This window comes from Apodemus sylvaticus, chromosome 5, assembly GCF_947179515.1.
Source record: "Apodemus sylvaticus chromosome 5, mApoSyl1.1, whole genome shotgun sequence".
NCBI lineage: Eukaryota > Metazoa > Chordata > Mammalia > Rodentia > Muridae > Apodemus > Apodemus sylvaticus.
This window is the reverse complement of record NC_067476.1, coordinates 43,312,050-43,329,370: the sequence shown is the minus strand read 5'-3', so window position 1 is coordinate 43,329,370 and position 17,321 is coordinate 43,312,050.

Here is a 17,321-nt window from a genome sequence, read left to right as displayed (position 1 = left end):
TTATTAGTTTAATATGTTCAGTATTAGTTCCTGTGGGGAAAGAGTGTTATAATAGAGAGAAACCTGACCCTGGAGTTTGAATATGTTAACTTCAGACTTTGGGACATTTGAAGTACAAGAATATTAGAAGACTGTCATGTGTGACCCAGGATATTTAGTAGAATCACTATCTCTATACAGCAGATTTTAGTAATGTTCCTTTCCTAGTGAAGAGAATCCATTATGTTCCCTCCAGACATTATCAAATGTCTCCTGAAGAGCACAGGTGTTACCAGTTAAGCACTACTGATCAAACTACTAATCCACTGACATTTGAGCTATAGTGATTATATATTTATCATCACTTGATCTCAGGCAAGTCACCTTAGTACTCTACAAACTCAAATTCCTCATTCGTGAAATATAGATAATTTTACTCACTACATATAAATGCTGTGAAGACTAAGTGAAATATTGTATTGTGGTATGTATCATATAGCATAGCAATAGGACAACTTATCTATTAATTAAAATTCAGAGTTTTCTCTGGTTTATAGTCATTATTGGAGAAGAAGGTGTTAAACTGAATTCAAAGGAAGAGGAAAGATTTTTCGAATTTCAAACTTTCTGATTTTCCTCCAACCCTGGCATCCATTTCCACTTGATTTGACCCATGTTTGCGATGGTGCCAAAATTGGCAGTGTTTTAAGTAACCTTCACGCACCACCTGTCTCTCTTGGCAACCACAACTTAAAAGAAGTCAGAAGTGGGAGGGAAAACAAAACACAGCGGAGCACAATGGTGGTCCAGTTAAAGGGATAGACTAAATAAAATTAATTGAATTCGCAGTTTCTACATAATGCAGTTCATTTATCTCCTAGGCTACTTCATAGAATTAACTGTTAAGAGAGATATCATGTTTGATACTATAAAAATAATGTTCCTTAATGAGGGAAATGAATTACTATTATAGCAAAGGACCATTATATCATCTCATTGTAAGCTTGGGAGACTGATTAAACAGCTGCCTACAGAGAATGACATTAATCTTCAATTTTATGGAAACACACAACTGAAACTATAAATAAAATATTGAGTTGTTGAAGTAACAATGGATGCTTTAGAATATATAAATATTATTCCATACAATGAATGTTGTGTATGGTGGGGAGCATTTGCAATACTATGATGTGACTCTTAAAAGAAATGACCAAAATGGATTAACCTGCAGGCTGTAAAACTCAGGAATATTACTCAAGTTGCTTGGTTTAGTATAAATATTGAAATAAATAGGCCAACTTGCTGCAAATATATATTTGTTCATTTTCCTATTTTAAGCAAAACAACTGGTGGTATCTCTTCCTAATAGAGGATCCTGAAATGTTTGTAGAGTCTCCTGTCTTATGAGTTGTAGGGAAAATAGTAGGGTGCATTGAATTAAAAATTCTGCTTTTCCTTCCTCCATTCTGTCTGTCTTCCTACACTCCTTCCTTTCATACAATCTTCCTGCCTACCTTCCATTCTTACTACATACCGTTCACACTTTCCTCATCCAACAACAATGCACTGAATATGGACAACTGTTGCAGATGATATATTATATAAACACTGATAAGCAGTGGGGTAAGATTGGCCTAAAAACTTCTATGAAACAATTTCCTTCCTAGGTAACATTAGTAATTTTGACATTGTCAGCAACAAAATAAAACATATATATTACAATTAAGCTAAGGTATTTGAATATACAAACTTTTTTTAATCATTCAAAGTAGTACAAATGATTTTAATCTATCTTTCTTTGCTTTGTTCTCATCACAGCTCCAACTCTTCATTTAGAATTCTTCACAGCAGAAATACTGGAACACCCCATGGCTTCTGACCTATCCTTGTATATGTACACATGTTCACATAGGCCAACAAATAAATGCACATAAGCCCTAAACCTCATCTTTTCTCTCATTCCTAAAGATAGAGTAAAATATATTTTAGCTTTTTAATATCTACTAAAATTTGATTTTAATTGCTTTAAGAAAGAAAATTAAAGAAAGCAAAAGATTTTAGTGTGTAAATCAAAATAAATTTCTATCTTATGCACTTGAAGAGCATGTTTGCTCTGGCATTTACCATGTCGTTATTTTCATTTATTAGTGTCCTTATATTCACTTCCCTGGCTATGTTCTGGGACTTTAAGTCTTTTTACTCGTTATATGAAATGAATTATTTTGCCTCAGTTTTCTATATGTTAAGAAGTTGATATTTTCCTGTATGTTGAGATGTTGAAATAAAAATGTTCTACAGCCCTAGTTGATCTAATTCTCTATGTAGTCTAGATTAGGTTGACTTCACCTAATCTTTCATCCTGAACTTTCTTAATTCTGATTCTACAAATAGATACCACTAGGCTGGGATTTATTTTCTTACATCATAATATTTTTTTCTGAAATTAAAAATAAAGTTCCAGAATGTTCATCATAAATTTAATAACAACATGAGTGGGAACAGTCTTAGACATATCTATCAATGTTAAATCAAGAGAATATATTTAATTATGAATGTTGATATGCAAGACTTACATGAACTTCAATATAAACCAACATAAAGGAGAAGCGGCAGCAGCGGAGGCAGTGGCAGCAGTGCAGCAGTGGCTGGTCCAGCTGAAGGGCCATCAGCAGTAGAACCAAGGCAAAACAGGGTCCAGTTAGGCCCTGCGCCCACGACCACTGACCTTCGCTGGCCAGCCGGACTGCAAGCACCTGCGGATTTACGGTGCCTTTCACCGCATCAGAACTCTGCTTCCCGCCAGTCACGAGAGACTCACCTCCATCTTAGTTTTGGACTCCAGATAGATCGGACAGACTGAGGTACACAAACATAACCTGAGGCCAACATCGTGGGAGTCTAAGCCCGACGGACGTTGGCCTACACCCAGACCCTGGGCTGTTCGGGGGCCATCGGGGTGCCAACCCAGCCAGGAGGGTTTTTTGCCCAGGCCCGCGTGCGCACGCACGCAGCCATTTTGCCTACAGGACGCCAGAGAGCTCTAGCAGGCAAAGCTGGCTAACAGGCATAGCCTGAGACTAACAAAGCGGGGGTCTAGGCCCCAACAGGACCTGGACTGACCCCAAGAACTGGGCGGCTTGGTGGGCCATCTGTGTGTCAACCCACCCAGGAGGTTGTTAGCCCAGCAGACTCTCCCGGCACTTTCAGGGAGCGCGAGTGCACACACCCACCATCCTGGCCACCTGACAGACCCACTTAACAGTCATAGCCCGAGGGGAACTTTGCTTGGACCTTGGCCTCCCAGGCTTTTACCTGGACCCAGGGCCTGAGCAGCCAAGCTAGCCTTGTGTGCACCAACCCGGTTGGGAGATCGGCTGCCCAGCAGAGTGATTAGCACGTGGAAAAGGTCCTGGCAGCATACACCATCAGCACTCCCTGAAGGTGCAAACGGGCTCCATCTGGTTCACAGACCCAATCTGGGGCAAAGCACACTAGAGCTGCAAGGGCACCCAAGAGGAAGACAGCACATCAGCAATCAATTACAGGGGAAACCCAGCCATATAGTGTTGCAGTAATAGCCCCAGAGCCCCTCAGGAGGCCCAAACACCAAGGGACAAGACCAACTAACTCCAGAGAACAAGATGGCAAAGGGCAAATGCAGGAACACTACTAACAGAAATATAGGCAATATGGCAGCATCTGAACCAAACTCTCCAACATCAGCAAGTCCTGGTTATGCCAACACATTAGAGAAACAAGATTTGGATTAGTGATTTAAAATCACTGATCATGATGCTGCTAGAAGAACACAAAAAGGACATAAATGAATCTCTTAAAGAAATACAGGGGAACATGAATAAGCTAGAAACCCGTATAATGGAAACAGAAAAATCACTTAAAGAAATGCAGGAGAATAAGGCTCAAGAGAAGGAAACCAATAAAGAAGAAACGCAAAAAAAAAAAAAAAAAAAAAAAAAAAAAAAAAAAAAACAACTTAAAGAAATGCAGGAGAACTTGAGTCAAGAGGCAGAAGTCATAAAAGAGGAAACACAAAAATCTCTTAAAGAATTACAGGAAAACACAAACAACCAAATGATGGAACTGAGCAAAATCTAAAAACAGAAGTAGAAACAACTAAGAAATCACAAAGGGAGACAACTTTGGAGATAGAAAACCTTGAGAAGAAATCAGGGGCCATAGATGCAAATATAAACAACAGAATACAAGAGATGGAAGAAAGAATTTCAGATGCTGAAGATACCATAGAAACCATTGACTCAATTGTCAAAGAAAATGCAAAATGCAAAAAGCTTGTAACCCAGAACATCCAAGAAATACAGGATACAATGAGAAGACCAAACTTAAGGATTATAGATATAGATGAGAGTGAAGATTTACAACTGAAAGGGCCAGCAAATATCTTTAACAAAATTATGGAAGAAAACTTTCCCAACTTAAAGAGAGAGATACCTATGAATATACAAGAAGCCTACAGAACTCCAAACAGACTGGATCTGAGCAGAAATACCTCTCGCCACATAATAATTAAAACTCCAAATGCTCTAAACAAAGAAAGAATATTAAAGGCAGTAAGAGAAAAAGGCCAAGTAACATATAAAGGAAGACCTATCAGAATCACACCAGACTTCTCACCAGAGACCATGAAAGCTAGAAGATCCTGGGCAGATCTCATACAGACTCTAAGAGAACACAAATGCCAGCCAAAACTACTATACCCAACAAAACTCTCAATCACAATAGATGGAGAAACCAAGACATTCCATGACAAAACCAAATTTACACAATATCTTTCCACAAACCCAGCTCTACAAAGAATAATAGGAGGAAAACTCCAATATAAGGAGGGAAACTACACCCTGGAAAAAGTAAGATAGTAACCTTCCTTCATCAAACCCAAAAGAAGATAATCACTCAAATATAAAAATAACATCAAAAATGACAGGAAGAAATAATCTCTATTCCTTAATATCTCTTAACATCAATGGACTCAATTCCCCAATAAAAAGACAGACATACTGGATAAGGAAACAGGACTCTACATTTTGCTGCATACAGGAAACACACCTAAATGTCAAAGACAAAAACTACCTTAGAGTAAAAGGCTGGAAGACAATTTTACAAGCCAATGGTCTCGGGAAACGAGCCGGAGTAGCCATTCTAATATCAGATAAAATTGACTTTCAACCTAAAGTCATCAAAAGAGACACTGAGGGACACTTCTTGCTGGTCAAAGGAAAAATCCACAAACAGGAACTTTCAATTCTGAACATCTATGCTCCAAATACAAGGGCACCCTCATTCGTAAAAGAAACTTTACTAAATCTCAAAGCACACATTGCACCTAACACAATAATTGTGGGGGACTTCAACACTCCACTCTCCTCAATGGACCGATCAGGAAAACAGAAACTAAACAGGGACACAGTAAAACTAATTAAAGCTTTGGACCAATTGGATTTGACTGATATTTATAGAACATTTCACTCTAAAGCAAAAGAATATACCCTTTTCTCAGCACCTCATGGTACCTTCTCCAAAATTGACCATATAATTGGTCACAAGACAGATTTCAACAAATACAAGAAGATCGAACTAATCCCATGCCTCCTATCAGATCACTATGGTGTAAGAGTGGTTTTCAAAGCAACAAAAACAACAGAAAGCCCACATACACATGGAGTCTGAACAATACTCTACTCAATGACACCTTGGCCAAAGAAGAAATAAAGAAATAAATCAGAGAATTTTTAGAATTTAATGAAAATGAAGGCACAACATACCCAAACCTATGGGGCACAATGAAAGCAGTGCTAAGAGGAAAACTCATAGCCCTGAGTGCCTCCAAAAAGAAAATGGAGAGAGCATATACTAGCAGCTTAATGACACACCTGAAAGCCCTGGAACAAAAAGAAACTATTTCACCCAGGAGGAGTAGAAGACAGGAAATCATCAAACTCAGGGCTGAAATCAATCAAGTGTAAACAAAGAGAACCATACAAAGAATCAACGAGTCCAGGAGCTGGTTCTTTGAGAAAATCAACAAGATAGATAAACCCTTAGCCAGACTGACCAAAGGGCACAGAGAAAGTATCCAAATTGACAAAATTAGAAATGAAAAGGGAGATATTACAACAGAAACTGAGGAAATCCAAAAAAATTATCAGATCCTACTACAAAATCCTATACTCAACACAACTGGAGAATCTGGAGGAAATGGACAATTTCCTAGACAGATACCAAATACCAAAATTAAATCAGGACCAAATAGATCATCTAAACAGTCCCATAACCCCTAAAGAAATAGAAGGGGTCATAGAAAGTCTTCCAACCTGCAAAAATGTGGTATATCTAGACAATGGAGTACTATTCAGCCATTAAAAACAATGAATTCATGAAATTCTTAGGCAAATGGATGGAGCTAGAGAACATCATACTAAGTGAGGTAACCCTGACTCAAAATGTGAATCATGGTATTCACTCACTAATAAGTGGATATTAACCTAGAAAACTGGAATACCCAAAACATAATCTACACATCAAATGAGGGACAAGAAGAATGGAAGAGTGGCCCCTTGTTCTGGAAAGACTCAGTGAAGCAGTATTCGGCAAAACCAGAACGGGGAAGTGGGAAGGGGTGGGTGGGAAGACAGGGGAAGATAAGGGGGCTTACGGGACTTTCGGGGAGTGGGGGGCTAGAAAAGGGGAAATCATTTGAAATGTAAATAAAAAATATATTGAATAAAAAAAAAGTCTTCCAACCAAAAAAAAAAAAAAAAAAATCACAGGACCAGATGGTTTCAGTGCAGAATTCTATCAGAGCTTCAAAGAAGACCTAACACCAATACTCTTCAAACTATTCCACAAAATAGAAACAGAAGGAACCCTACCCAATTCCTTCTATGAAGCCACAATTACACTGATACCAAAACCACACAACGATCCAACAAAAAAAGAAAACTTCAGACCAATCTCCCTTAAGAACATCGATGCAAAAAATACTCAATAAAATTCTTGCCAACCGAATCCAAGAACACATCAAAACAATCATACACCATGATCAAGTAGGCTTTATCCCAGGGATGCAGGGTTGGTTCAATATATGGAAATCCATCAATGCAATCCGCTACATAAACAAACTCAAAGAAAAAAACCACATGGTCATTTCATTAGATGCTGAAAAAGCATTTGACAAAATTCAGCATCGTTTCATCCTTAAAGTCTTGGAAAGAACAGGAATTCAAGGCCCATACCTAAACATAGTAAAAGCAATATACAACAAACCGGAAGCAATCCCACTAAAATCAGGGACTAGACAGGGCTGCCCCCTTTCTCCTTATCTTTTCAATATTGTACTTGAGGTACTAGCTCGGGCAATTCAACAACATAAGGAGATCAAAGGGATACAAATTGGGAAGGAAGAAGTCAAACTATCATTATTTGCAGATGACATGATAGTCTACCTAAGTGACCCAAAAAACTCCACTAGAGAACTCCTACAGCTGATAAACAACTTCAGCAAAGTGGCAGGTTATAAAATCAACTCAAGCAATTCAGTGGCCTTCGTATACTCAAAGGATAAGCAGGCTGAGAAAGAAATTAGGGAAATGACCCCCTTCACAATAGCCACAAACAGTATAAAGTATCTTGGGGTGACTCTTACCAAACATGTGAAAGATCTGTATGACAAGAACTTCAAGACTCTGAAGAAGGAAATGCAAGAAGACCTCAAAAAATGGGAAAACCTCCCATGCTCATGGATCGGTAGAATCAATATAGTTAAAATGGCTATTTTGCCAAAAGCAATATACAGATTCAATGCAATACCCATCAAAATCCCAACTCAATTCTTCACAGAGTTAGAAAGAGTAATTATCAAATTCATCTGGAATAACAAAAAACCCAGGATAGCTAAAACTATTCTCAGCAACAAAAGAAATTCTGGGGGAATCAGTATCCCTGACCTCAAGCAATACTTCAGAGCAATAGTGTTTAAAACTGCATGATATTGGTACAGTGACAGGCAGGAGGATCAATGGAACATGATTGAAGATCCAGAAATGAACCCACACACCTATGGCCACTTGATCCTCGACAAAGGGACTGAAAACATCCAATGGAAAAAAGATAGCCTTTTCAACAAATGGTGCTGGTTCAACTGGAGGTCAGCATGCAGAAGAATGCAAATTGATCCATCCTTGTCTCCTTGTACTAAGCTCAAATCCAAATGGATCAAGGACCTCCACATAAAGCCAGATACTCTGAAGCTAATAGAAAAGAAACTGGGGAAGACCCTTGAGGACATCGGTACAGGGAGAAAGTTTCTGAACAGAACACCAATAGCATATGCTCTAAGATCAAGAATTGACAAACGGGACCTCATAAAATTAAAAAGTTTCTGTACGGCAAAGCACACCATCAAGAGGACAAATCGGCAACCAACAAATTGGGAAAAGGTCTTCACCAATCCTACATCAGATAGAGGGCTAATATCCAATATATATAAAGAACTCAAGAAGTTAGACTCCAGAAAACCAAACAACCCTATTAAAAAATGGGGTACAGAGTTAAACAAAGAATTCTCACCTGAAGAATTTCGGATGGCGTAGAAACATCTTTAAAAATGCTCAACTTCATTAGTCATTAGGGAAATGCAAATCAAAACAACCCTGAGATTTCACCTTACACCAGTCAGAATGCCTAAGATTAAAAATTCAGGAGACAGCAGGTGTTGGCGAGGATGTGGAGAAGAGGAACACTCTTCCACTGCTGGTAGGGTTGCAAATTGGTACAACCACTCTGGAAATCAGTCTGGCGGTTCCTCTGAAAACTGGGCACCTCCCTTCCAGAAGATCCTGCTATACCACTCCTGGGCATATACCCAAAAGATTCCCCAGCATGTAATAAGGATACATGTTTTACTATGTTCATAGTAGCCCTATTTATAATTGCCAGAATTTGGAAAGAACCCAGGTGTCCCTCAACGGAGGAATAGATACAAAAAATGTGGTATATCTACACAATAGAGTACTATTCAGCCATTAGAAACAATGAATTCATGAAATTCTTAGGCAAATGGATGGAGCTGGAGAACATCATACTAAGTGAGGTAACCCAGACTCAAAAGGTGAATCATGGTATGCACTCACTAATAAGTGGATATTAACCTAGAAAACTGGAATACCCAAAACATAATCCACACATCAAATGAGGTACAAGAAGAAAGGAGGAGTGGCCCCTTTTTCTGGAAAGACTCAGTGAAGCAGGATAGAACAAAATCAGAACAGGGAAGTGGAAGGTTTGGGTGGGAAAACAGGGGGAGGGAGGGTGAGTGATGGGACTTTCGGGGAGTGGGTGTCCAGAAAAGGGGAAATCATTTGAAATGTAAATAAATACATCAATAAATTAAAAAAATAAAAATAAAAAAGCAAAAAAAAAAAACAACATAAAAATGAGTAAGAAAAATGATGAAATTCTGAGAGTTTCTGCCTTTTACTCATCAATCAACAGGTATCTAAACATATATTCTTTATTTTTAATGTATTTTAAAATTTTTTGTCTTATTTGTTTTTCAATTGCTGGAAAGAAATGTGAGCAAAGCAACTTAAAAATGAAAGATTTTATTGAGGTTTACAGTTCCAGTAGTTTGAGTACAGGAGCACCACACATGGAGAATACGTCAGGAAAACACTCATGTGCTAGAGTTGTAGCTGAGGAACAACAATATGCATCAATAAGTAACTCCAGAGCTCCCAGGCACTAAACCACCAACCAAAGAGTACACATGGAGGGACCCATGGCTACAGCCACATATGTAGCAGAGGACGGCATTGTCGGACATCTATGAGAGGAGAGACTTTCGCTTCTGTCAAGGCTTGATGTCCCAGTGTAGGGAAATGCCAGGGAAGCAGGAATGGGTAGGTTGATGAGCAGGGGGAGGAAGAATGGGATCTAGGGTTTTCAGAGGGGGAAACAAGGGATGGGGATAACATTTGAAATGTAAATAAAAGATATCTAATAAAATAAATATTTATTTTAAAAGGAAGCAAAGATAGAGAACTGGGAAATAACATGGGATTTTGAAACCCCAGAGATATTCATTTCCAACAAGACTGCAACTATTAATCTTTCTCAAAAAGTTCCACCAACTGGGGCCAGCATGTGACTAAATCCACCTATGGTGCTCATTCACATTCGAGGCACCAATAATGATAAAGTCCCTTTTATATTAGTCTTGCAGTATTTTCATTGTGTAATAACAAAGAAAACTAGGGTGGGTTTAGTGGTAAATGTCTTTAATCTCAGCATTTAGGAGTCTGAAGCCAACCTGGTATACATAGCAAACCCCCAGAAACAAGAGCTCTGTAGAAAAAAACTGAAAAAAAGGAAGAAGGAAAAAAGAAAGAATGAAAGAAAGAAGCAAAGAAAGAAACAAAGTATTAAAGAAATAAAGAAGCAATCAAGAAAGAAACAAAGAAACAAAGAACAAAATTAACCATAGCTTGAGGAAGTCACTCACCTAAGATCATATATTCAGTGTCTAGAAATTCTGTTCAATTTATTTATTTTTGTGGGGTATTTTAACCTTTCTGGAGGAAATATTATCTCAAACTCAGAGGTTGCATACACAATATACACAATAGTATAACTCCATGCAATATAGAGAATTAGTCACTCAAATTGTTTTATGCCCATGCGTACAAGAAGAACAAGCAAATAAATTTTGTTTTACTATCAGAACAAAATTAATGGAGTGTTTTAATCTACTCTGCCCCCTTTATTGTTTTGTCATTGCACTCTCTAGACATACATACTTTTCCCTGGGAACCTAGGTTCCTCAATGGTGTGAGTGTGTGTATGTGTGTGTGTGTGTGTGTGTGTGTGTGTATGTATGTATGTACTCTGGGTATGCACATGCTCACTTTTGTTTATCATTAGTTTCTGTGTCCCAGATTCTATGTTAAAGAGGAGTATTTTGTAAATGTTGTTGTTAATGTTCTTAGCAAATCTCTTTACAAACAGACGGGTGATTTGAGGATGGCTGTGACGAAGCAGGTAGACAGGAGAGTTAATTATTCATTTTTGCATTTCTAATCTTCCTCAAGGAAAAATAAAAATAAAAGATGTGTGAGTTTAGACAACACAAACAAGGTGAACACAGATGCTTGCTATTCTGAGACAGATGTCAGGGAATCGACTCAACTCAGGAATAGCTATGAAATATTCAAAACGGCATTGTGTGAGGAAAGCAATCACAAGCCCATGCATAACAGATTGTAAAATTGTGCTTTCTACACAAATTGGGAGATTTTGCTCTATACTCGTACCAAAAGAAAACAATGGTGGCACAATTTGAAATGTGAATCTCAATGAAAAGGACAAAAAGTTTAGTTAAAAATGGAGGTTCAAATATAAATATTTAGTTACACAGTTTTCACAATTTACTGAGCACACTTGTAACTCAATTAAAATATATCTGATCCTCTCATACTCATTCCATAACCTGCAAAATCAAAATGGCAGCTAGAGACAAAGGCATCTTCCTGCAAAGCCAAACTGGCAGGCTAAGCCAAAATGATCATGCTTTTGAGGGAATCATGGGCTCCATTGTAAAGCTGTGTTAAAAAAAAGTTCTAGGAAGGGAAATCTGCTGCAAATGAAGCTGCACCACTTGCTTCTTGAACTATTTTCTAGTGAAACTTCATTTGTAAGGCCAAGCACAGAGGTTTAGAGAAGTCCTGTTGACATTCAAGTTTCCTTGAGCCTCATGATATATATCAGAAAAATATCTGATAACAATTTGATTAATACGCCAGTGGCTATTGTTTAAGCAACTAATCATGGGTTTGAAAACACAAGCACCTAAGTTCAAATATTAGAATTCACTCAAGAAAGACTTGTGTGATGGCATGCATTTGTAATCCCAGCCCCAGAGATGCAGAAATAGGAAGATCCTTAGGACTTGGATCTCTCGCAATCCAGCCATCCTAACTTACTAGTTAGGGATTTCTCTAACTTGGGAAATTTCCAGGCCAAGTAAGACACTATCTCAAAGCAATAAAAGGTGAATGGCACCAGAAGTGGGATACTTGGGGTTGTCTTCTGGCCTCCATGTGCATCTGCACACACACACACACACACACATACACACACACACACACAAAGAAGAGACTACATTGGGTTTAGTTTAGTCATGTAGATGATATTTTAATAAAAATAGCATCCCAGGCACTGGAGAGCTATCTCAGCTGTACTCCCTTTTCTTGCTGAGAATCTTTTCTTGCTGAGAATCTGAGATCTGTTCCCAAGCCCCCACATCAAGTGGCTCCCAACTCCAGTTCCAGAAAATCTGACACCCTCACATGGCCTCTGTTGTAACTAGAACTGAGGGTACCTGGTATCTATATACACACTGGCAAACATATACACATAAAAATTTTAAAGTAAAAGTAAATACCAAAAGCCATATTTTATAAATTTTCTAGAATGTATTTTGTCTGTATAAAAGTATAATAACATTATATTGGTTCTTGATGGGATAATTACAATTGATTAGTACTAGCAATCTGCAAATGATTGCCTAATCTCTCTCTTAAAACATTTAAGTGTTCCTCTTTAATGATACTGAATACACCAACTGGGAATATCTAATGTTCATAAAGTCATATTTCAAGACAGTTATTTTTTTTTACCATTTTTGCTCTTATCTGATTTACTTTTGAATGACTTGAATTTACTGAGAATAATAAAAATCTGGCCACTATGGTATAACAACTTCCTTTCTGGAGATAAACCCTAAGACACCCAGTTTCAATGCATATAAAGTATTACTTCCAATGATAAATTGACATATGAACAAAGTAGTAAACTTTAGTAGTAGCTTTTAATGAAATATGTGAAGGAAAAAAAGAAAGAAAGAAACAGAGGAGGATCCTGAGTTGCAATAGTATCTCATCCAGTATTTTTAAATAGGTTTCTAATATGAGAAAATATGGAATCAAAAATTACAATAACCGGGTATAATAGCCCATGCCTTTAAGATAAACAAGCAGGAAGCAGAGACAGGATGGATCTCTGTGACATCAAGTTCAGCCTGATCTACAGAGTCAGTCGCAAGGCAGTCAGGGATAAAATGAAAGACCTGACTTGAAAAACTGCTATAGCATGAGAATGGGTGTTTTGGAATGTTCTTTGTGAATAGCCTAAATTCTGATGGTCCTATTCCATAAATGCCTTATATACACTATTTTATGAAGTCCTGGGAATTAACAAAATTTTCCTTTAATTTATTGAATAATGAAAAATAAAACACATATGGAGGAAAAGTTGCCCTACATACAGTAGTTAGAAATCCAGTTGTCAGAGCATACTCAACCTGAACAGCAGAAGGCAGAGGGGCATGTGTGGTGACTGTCCAGGCTGCATCATCTGTACCACGATCGTGGGAGGCAGCCCTATAAAGGATAGAATTCCTGTTTCTCCTGGGGAGCTACATCTGCTTTGTTATTTGATCTTTTGCTCATCTATCACATACACAGTTTGTTTGTATTCTGGCAGAAAACCAAAGTGGAAGCCATTTACACCAGGAATGATTTTTCATTTTAACAAGTATGCCAAATGAAAGAGATCTTCATGGTTCAATTTGCATCTGATATAAGGATATCCTGAATGTGCAAAGAATGTAAATGTTAGGCTTGTGGATGTATCTCAGTTAGCATGTGTGATGCTTGAGTTTCCATTTTCAGGATTGTGTAGCAAAGGCCTGTGATTCTAGCACCTAGGAGTCTGAACCAAGAGAGTTGTTGAGACATAGAGAACACCTAAGCTACATGGTAAGTTCCAGACCAACTTGACATATACAATAAGATACAGTCTCTGCAATTATTTTTTAATTTTTTAATTTTATTAGATATTTGCTATATTTACATTTCAAGTGGTATCCCCTTTCCTTGTTACCCCTCTGAAAATCCCCTATCCTCCCTCCCCCTTCTTACCAACCCCCCTCCCACTTTCCTGACCTGGCATTCTCCTACACTAGGGCATCGAGCCTTCATAGGACCAATGCCCTCTCCTCTTATTGATGTCTGAAAAGTCCATCCTCTAATTTCATATCTGCTGCTCAGCTTAAATATAAAGATTATGTTTTGGTCAATTAAATAGAAAAATATGTAAATAATTTTCATTGAATTAGTTAACTTTAACTGAAGATGCTTTCATTTAACTTGAGTTTTTGTGTCTATAAAATTTTCATGTATCTTATTTAATTCTATATGGCATTTTTCTCAAAGACAAAATCTACCACAATACAGAATATTTAATCGCTATACAGAATAATTTTAAATATTTAAAAATATTTTGAAGATATATTTAGCTGATAAAAGCTTTATAAAATATAGATATTGATATTTGAGCATACATAGTTTAAAGAAACAAGGGAGAATATTACATAAATGTACTACATAAATGGAAAAATGCTGAAGCTGTTCATCCCAGTCCTGGCTCCTTTATAGAGAAGATAAATTATTTTCCTAAGCTAAAGGAGATCATTCGCCAAGTGTGGCTGATAAAAGATATTAAAAGTCGAACTCTTTACTTAGCCTCTCTGCTATGCAGTAAAAATATATTAACCATCTGTCATATTTAGCTTTAGTTATCACGTTGACATACCTGGGAAGAGAAATCCTCAACTGGAGAATTGCTTCCTTAGGGTTTACCTGTGGATGTATTTTTGGGAAGTTTTCTTGGTTACCAATTGATGTAGATAAACCAGACACACTGTGGGCTGTATGAACCATAGGCAGATTGAAAGGTAGCTGAACATGTGCCTGGAAACAAGCCAGTAAACAGCATTCCTCTATTGCAGGTCTTGCCTTGAATTCCCGGATGATGAACTGTAAGCTATAAGTTGAGATAAACTCTTTCTTCCTTGCCTAAACTATTTTTAGTCATAGTGTTTTAATCATAGCAACAGAAAAATAGCATAACATTTGAATGTGGTTGGACATTTAAATACTTGAAGTCAAAGATGACCAAGACAGGTCAACTGAATCATATACCTGAATCAAAGTAATAAAATTTAACCACACTTCATTCATTGAGATTATAATTTAGCTAGACAAATGTACTGTGAGAAATGTTTGAGCTACTCAGATCAGACCCGTCTGATATATTTGAAATTTAATAATACTAATGGGAATACATTACCAACTACATAGAATTTTTGAAATAATTCATTTTATTTTTTTCAGATTATACCATACTTATATTAGTTTCCCCTTCCTCCCCTTCCTTTTCCTCCCTCTAAACCTTCCTCTTTACTTACTTTCAAATTCATGGCCTCATTTTTCATGCACATATATATGTATACACAAATTAAACTTATATGAAAAACAGGGTTGAAAACTTTGTCTTTATACCCAAGACAAGCTTAGTTCCTACCACTCAATCAAGAAAACTTCTCTTTGTAACATACAGAGACCATCACAGAAAACCACAACTAATGAAAATATAGAGTGTGGATGTCAGTTCTAACAGAAACATCTACAAAACAATTCCCATACCTAACCTCTGGGAACACTGTGGCCGAGGGAAAGGAAAAATTTTAAGAGCCAGAGAGAATCAGGGAGGTTGCTGTAGTACTGTGTCTCTTAGTTATGTCAGAGGCTACAGCCATAAAATCTCACCAGCACAACGATGTACATACATATGCACTGAACAAAGACAACAACACATGCACTAAAGTCAACTGGGGAAAGTCCAGGAAGCCTCAACCCTACACAAAGAATCACAGATGACTAAGGAATGCTGAGAAAGGGAGAAATAGTCTTCCCTAGAGAAGAGTACACCAACTTGTAATCAGCTATAGAAATATTTTTAGAATATTTAGGAATTTGGAATTGTGGCTGAAAATTTTATTTCTAGATTGGGTTAATTTGGAGAAAAGCACCGTACCACCATATGTGATGCCCTTCTTGGAAACCATTAAAAGAAGAAGGGGACGTGAGCATCAGTAACATCAATCTGTTTCTTGACCAATGATTCCATGTGATTAGTAGCCTCATACTCTTGCTTCTGTGACTTCCACGCCATTATGGAATATAGCCTCAAACTGTGAGTGCACTGCTCTAGAGCTGCCCCAGCTGACAAACAACATGGCATAGAACCGTGAGGACCAGAGTTTGGGTCTGCAGGTTGTATGCCAGATGAGTATGTTGGCCTTCCTGCAATTTCAGAACTTAAAAAGCATAGACAAAGTATTTCTGGAGTACTCTTATTAGCTGGACTACATAGATTGGCAAACTCTGAGCTCAGCTGAGAGACACTTCCTCAGTTCAAAAAGTGGGGAATGCTTGAGGAAGATTCAATATTTGCTTTGTGCCTCCATGTGTGCATTCACACACATGCATACATACACATACACTTGAACAACTTATGTGAAAACATTTGTACATATGTGCAAATAGACCACACGTACAGACACACAAAGAAAAAAAGAAAAAGGAAAAATATCTGCTCTTAAATAAACCCTCCTTTCAGTAAGTTCTCAGGTGTTTTGTTGAATCAGTGAGAAAATGAATTAATACAGAGTTGATCATGAATGGTATTGCTGTGATGACCAGGACTGTGCATGATTATGAATTTTGGAAATTACTTGCAGGAAGGATGTGTAAAGTTTCAACTTTGGGCTACAGAAGCCTTAAATAAGGAAATTAGAACTTATCAGACCATTCTACAGAAATCTGAAAGACTACATTGTCAATAGAAATGGGAAGAAGAGATTCAATTCCCAAGATTTCAAAGGGGAGTAAGGATTTTATTGGCAATGGGATTACAGGTTTAGGTTTATAGTCTGGCAAAGAAGCAATCTGTATTCTTCAAATATGTTGGTGAATTACTTTCAGCTGAATTGGAAAGGAATGCATTCAATCCTTTCTGTAACTCTTCCGTAGGAGTTTCTGACCTCAGTCCAATGATTTAATAATTAATTAATTGAAAAATAAAATTAAATTAAAAAAGAATAATTCTAAAACAAATGTTTGTAAAAGAATAAAAGAGAAGGGAGTGTGTTGATTTGCTTGCTGGACTATCTTCCTATTTGGATCTACAGTGAGAGAGGGGACAGAGGGCTGACAATGTGGAGTATGTCAAGGAAGGTGTGAGAACAAATTTACAGTTGCTACACAAGGAGGGCATAGAGAATTCAGCTGTAATTGTTAAGGAAATAAGAGTTATCAAAGATTGGTTGCAAACATCCACCTCTATAGAAGTCAGGCTTTAGTAGAGCCTCTCAGGAGACAGCTATATAACAGGGTCCCCACTGGAGG